The sequence below is a fragment of the Lutzomyia longipalpis genome, chromosome 1 (genome assembly GCF_024334085.1).
Source record: "Lutzomyia longipalpis isolate SR_M1_2022 chromosome 1, ASM2433408v1".
NCBI lineage: Eukaryota > Metazoa > Arthropoda > Insecta > Diptera > Psychodidae > Lutzomyia > Lutzomyia longipalpis.
In genome coordinates, this window is record NC_074707.1 from 43125373 (window position 1) to 43131523 (window position 6151).

The 6151-nt window shown below is 36.7% G+C and overlaps 1 protein-coding gene across 3 annotated transcripts in view; it reads right to left on the reverse strand.

The window, feature by feature from the left end:
* The window catches only part of LOC129787489 (uncharacterized), a 47543-nt gene extending 41666 nt beyond the window's left edge, over nt 1-5877 (reverse strand). For 2 of the 3 annotated variants that reach the window (XM_055823106.1, XM_055823103.1), the window contains exon 1: nt 5461-5877. The gene's annotated coding sequence lies outside the window, so the exon portion shown is untranslated. The remainder of the gene's footprint in view (nt 1-5460) is intronic. The other variant, XM_055823105.1, reaches the window with a different exon arrangement.
* Nucleotides 5878-6151: the final 274 nt, after the last annotated feature.

A 6151-nucleotide genomic window follows, 5' to 3' on the forward strand; every position in this document is an offset into this window, starting at 1 on the left:
ATGATATCAACTGTAGGAGCTACTGTGTAGCAGTGAGACCATGGCTTGTGTGGCTACCCAGTGAAAAGTTTTGCCCATTTAAAGTGACATAAAATCAAAATGAGATATTTCGTTTTTGGGGATATATCCGAAGTACACATTCCCGCCATATCTCACCAATTTCCATCAGACCATCCACTTTCAGCACTCTCTATCGATTTCATTTGTGATTTCGAGTGCCTCCGGACCATGAACAAATTGGATTGTGTGTAGCATGATTGCTTTAGTGCTCATGGTACTATTCAGTCAAGAATCCACACACAGCATCACTTAATTGTCAAGTGAATTTACTATGGGAAGTGATTTAGACAATTTACCGTCTCTTACTCCCCCGAAAAATCCAATTGATCCGTCTACTTTTTTGTGCCCTTTTTGTGAACCCAAAAAGTAATGTATAGGGAATTTAATTAGTCTTTGGGTTGAATTATTGAATGGCAGACGAGAGAGAGAGATGAGAATTCAATTACAACACAATAAAATGCCTCGAATGACGAGAGAAAGGCATAAACAATCAATTAAGGAAGTTACTTGTTATCATTTCCCAAACTCCTTTGACCCCCGCCATGTTTACGGGGCATTTTCCCAGATGAAACGTTTTTTTTTCTCGAACATTTCTGGGCACCCATAACCATCTATTCCTTTTGCACTTCACTTACCCCACTATGTGGAGAAGCATGGATCACATAATGCACTATCGACATATTTATGTCAATTTCCTCATATTGCGCACCATCTTCCTATTTCTTCGAGAAATGTGTTCTCCATTATTTTCACGGATATATCACCTAAGGGCTTTCCATTTTGCTCGGATTTGTACAAGCGTTATTGGATTTTCTGGCCAATGTTCTGCGTGTAATATAAGTCTTGTCTGCGGAAGGGAACACTTCTCATGCAATTGCTGTATTAACTCAATTGCCACTCTCTTCAATCTAAAACATGGTTAAAGTTGGTATCTTGTTACCAAAAATAAGATAAGAAAAATCAGGAAAAATATTAGGAGAAAATTTTAAGAAAACTCTTTAATTCTTAAGAAAACCTAAAGATGGAAAAGTATTTTATTTAAAGTTAAATTTCATTTAAGGGATATCTAGATAAAGTTAAGTAGTCTAAATAGGTTTGTTACCGGTTTATGAATAACCAAAAAAAAAAAAAACGTATTAAAAGCTCTTCTTTTTGAGTAACATATTAAACTTCAAGAAGAAAAGTCCTGCCTAAAGGAGCGATAGCATACTTTTATTTAAATAAAACTAATTAAAAAATATATATAATAGAAATTCTAAGACATAAAATTTAAAATTTTCAGTTCTAAACAGTCTAATTGATCTTCTTTCTATACATAGTCATGCAAATAAAGAATTTTCGCAGAGAATTTCCGGATAAAGAAATCCTTGACCGAATTAAATTTTTATGATCAATCAAAACATTTTATGGACGTCTTCTGCTATATACCAGTATACCTACCTAGAATTTTTCTCTCTCTCTCTCTCTCTCTCTCTCTCTATTTATTAAGCATCAACCTGCAGAGTCCATCTGTTGGTGAAAATTCAAATAGTTTGCAAAGCTGTTTCAACATGCGGTGATTCAATCTTTTGTGAGGTTTATCCCTAAACAAGATCAGCCACTGTTTCTCAAAAATGTGCACCCCTCTAGGGCGTGCGTGTGTTATATGTATATTGTGGGTGTATTCCCAATGGCACAACCAACATCTGCTTGCCCACGAAATAAACAACTCCACAGGAAGACGACAAGGAAAAAAAAAATTCCCGCCCGACTGAGGCCCCTCGCTAATCCATTTGTGAGCAATTTTAATTCAGAAATCTCCCCATGACAGGAATTCAGTGAATTTGCGAACATCTCACAGCTTCTCCTTTCATGTTGGGAAATAATTTTTATGCGGTGTGCTTTTGTTATTTTTTGAGCCTTTTTCATTCTCTTTTTTTCTCCACGCTTCTGTCTCGCGGAATGGCGTTGGGTTTTTGCGAATGCACAACATTCACTTAACGACATAAATTGCTGGCAATGCGTTTGACTGACGCAATTGTTTAATTTTTATAAATTGGCGACCATCAGCACTTCTCGGGTGCCACCGAAGTTCCCCACTCATTGTGCCCTCGGTGTTTGCGTGTGAATAAGCTCGCTGCCTTCTTGTGGCATGGCTCCTCTGCAAGACATTCGCAAGTTTCGGACCCACAGAAGATGTGCCCCTTTGTCTCTTTAAAACCCATTCAGCCCATCCTCGCATATAAAGTACAATTCTCTTCGTGTATGAGTAACATATAAAAATAATTCTCAATGTGTTATTTTGTTTATTCTTCAGACCCCCCTTCATGTTCTTCTTGGCTTCCTCTCTTGTAGTCTCTGTGGCTAAAAGTATATTATTCCCTCCACTTCTTCACTTCCACACCCAGAATAATAACGAAGTGAATCTTTTTCCAATCTTTCTGTATACACAACACAGAGAGAAGTAGAAGAGAAAAGGGTACTCATACAAATTCACATGGTGAGACATAAATGGACAAATGAAAGCAAAATTATATTAAAATACACTGAAATCCTCATACAAGAAAATACTTGGGGAACCCTACAACAAATGGTATTGCAAAGGGGTCTTTCTATGATCGGCATTCATCCACTCAATTCACCAACATAAACGATCTCAAGCGACTGCTGGAAAAATTGAATTAACCCCCCAAACTCCATCCGAAAGTCACCCCTTTTGTGTGGAAGGGGGTCCCGCACAAAACGTGGAAAAAGACATACCACCACGTCGGGAAATCTGATAATTTCGAGGAAAAAAAAAGAGTTCCATTGCGACATCATTCGTCTTTAGTACAGGAAAAGCTCTTTTTGAACAAGATGAGAGTGGATTTACCGTGGAAACGCAATGAAGATAACAAGAAAGAAAAAAAATGGAGTAATTCGTGGAATTGCGCGAGGATTGACATGGATATGGTGGGATTGTGCTACGAGAGCGCAAAGAAAAAGAATTCAGCAGTGTTACCACCAACAAAAAGCACCACCAAGAGAGAAAATGTGAATTTTATGCCCGGGGGCGTTTGTAATATTTTTTTGTATGTGACTGTTCTTCATCTTCTGTGTGCCGGAGAAATAAAATAATAAATAATGAAATGAGCCCTAAAGACTCCCCAATGTCGATTTATCATCCGCGGAGTTTTTGGGATGGAAGACAGGCGCGGGAAGGGAATTTTGCTCGTCGCATTTTTGCCCAGAAACGCACACACACGAAAATGCAAAGAGGGATAAATCTTTTGTGTGGAAGAATATTGGACCAATGTTCAAGAATTATTTAGTAATGGTGCTGGAAATAAATGAAAATTTCAAGCGATGCTATATATCAAGGATTATAAGGATTATTACGTACCATTACGTACTGTTGAATTTAATGAACAAGAATACGTCTTTTGAAGATCTAATGATACTTTTCTTGAATTGAGCATCTTGTTGAGTAACAATTTTAATTATAATTTTCATATTACATATTTTGGATTATGTGGTATTGTACATGAAATTAATATAGGCATAACATATTTTTTAAAAGCTCTATTTAAGACTATTTTGCAATAAGGTGGAGCTTAATCTATTGTCCAATCAAATCGCAGTTTAAATTTTCATAGACGTTTCAGTAAATAAGAAGAAGACTAAAGATTTCTCTGATTGGTTGATAAGCTTGAGAAATAATTTTATTGGGTAAAAAACTAATAATCCTTCTTTTCCACCTGGTTGTGCTTAAATGCAAAAAAGTTTTGAATAGATTAATATGTATAGAACCTTAAAACCGTTATGTAACTCATATGGAATAATTCATAAAATCTTTCAATATTTCAACAAATCTTGGATTCCTCTTCTTTCTTTTCTATAAATATTAAAGCTCTCCTTATAAGCAATTTTCCCAATAAATATGTAAGTAGCTTAACTGAAGTAAAGCTTTAACGGAAGAATGAATCTTTAAAATCAAATAAGATTCTTATACAGTCCATACAAGAAATGAAAATGAATATTTTTCAAATGAAATATTTGCAATATTTCGTCATGACGAAAATTCCCTGCCAATCAAGTTCCTAGTCTTATAATAGAGCACACAAAAACCTCTTTGAAATGGTCTCAAATAAAAGAGGATTTGAAAAATTGGAGGGAGAAGACAACAAGAAAAAATAACGACACACTAATAAAGAAAGTGTGAAATCTTCTTAATATAAAATTTATGTGCTGTGGAAGGCACACACACAACCCATATGGATTAATTGAACAGTCAGGGGGCTTTTTAGGATGGAAAATCTCAAATTCAGTCCCTCACCCCTATGTGGCTCGTGTGGTCTACCTCACTCGTCAATCTTGAGCATCGAACCTTTATCCATCAAGGTGACGATGTGAGATAAGGATGAAATTGCAGAACAATGTTTTCAGAAGATGGGTCCAACCGATATATCATGACGAGGAAATGGCCTCGATTCTGACCATTCGTCCAATATCGATCTAAGGGATCTTGTATTAATTTTTTTTATTCTCCTTCTTTCTGGTTATTATGAAGAAATCACGGAATACCGCTTCACCGCCCACAAAATCCCATTTTGAGACCCATCCTCGGACCCAGTTCTAAACATCCCATTTCTACTTCTGATTAACACAGTATAGGTCGAACATACCCCACGAAAAATTCTTTGGGTTGTGCCTTCATAAATATTTACCGACGGATTCTTCTGGGGGGTTGAAAAAAAATCTACATGTTTTCCCTTTGGTGTAAAATGTAAAACACCGGCTTGGCATCCACTTTGTTTATAATTTTTTTCTCTGTTGTCTTCGGGAGATGATCAAAAGGCAAAAGGGATGTTTTTTTTTCTCCCTCCCACCAACACACGCTCATCCCTTTACGGTGGACGTGTAAAAAAATCCCAGTGGGGTGTTTTTGTAACTGTGTGTGTGAACAAGAATATTGACATGGTGGATTTTGAGAGATGGGGTAAAATAAAAGCGAAAGTCATAACAAGAGAATACTACATAGTAAGAAAGCTTCCAGGAAGAAGAAAGCTCGGCATGTAGAAAATGAGGCTCTTTTGGGGTGGCGGGGGGCACACAGGAGGGGGGTAGAAGGAAATGGAGAAAAGGTATATTAAAAACCATTTCCCAGCATCTCTCTACTAGATCTCTATCGCAATCATTTGGGATTTTTTCACGCCATAAACTTACTGCAAAAAATCCTATTAAATCTTTAAATGGATTATATATAGTATTTTTACGGAAATGATATATAGAAGGTACTTTCGGAAGGAGTGTAAAAAGGGATTTACAATTTCCGGAATTATACTTTGACTAATATGAGTCTCATATGTATGTAGTTTACTCATTAATGAATAGAATTACTGTCTAATCTTTATCAAAGCGTCATTTCATAAGAAAACTCACCGTAAATGTGTGTGATATCAGTGTTGAGCAATGAAGAGACTTAATTTTAGGCAACACTGCAGGAAAATATATTGTCACAGAAATAAACAGTGAAAATCTCTTCTGCACTCAAGAGAGGTATAAAAAAATCAAGAAACCTCTGCGGTGTAAAAGAAAAACCAAAAAGTCTGTTTTATGCCTAGGTCGGCTGTAAATTCGCAGATGCCGCAAATTTAGGCTTAAATTTTGGGAATAGAACACAGATGGAATCCACTGGGTGGCCAAAAGTGAAACTAATCACTGCAAAACACCCTTTTGAGGAGAAATTTAACCGGATTTTGTGGAGCAATTCCTCTGGAATTGCTATGCGATAGATAATTTCTAAACTCCCGACGCGACGACGACACCGCCTGAGCTTGAACTGTCACTCAATTCACCGCGATGAGACCGATGGAACGGTTTAACAAGCAGAGGGCGCATTGTAGCATACATTCATTCAACATCTATGGTCTTTTTCAGTGACATAAGACGCTATGTGCAACGGCTGTACTCTGTTCACACCGGTGTATTCGCTATGTATGATGTGGAATTTTGTACTAATCGAGTGCTAAAAACATTCTCAATCATGCTCCTCAACCATGCTGAAACAACATTATGCTATTTAAATACTTTCCGTTATTTTGAGAAGTTTCATGAGATTATTTTTTTGAAC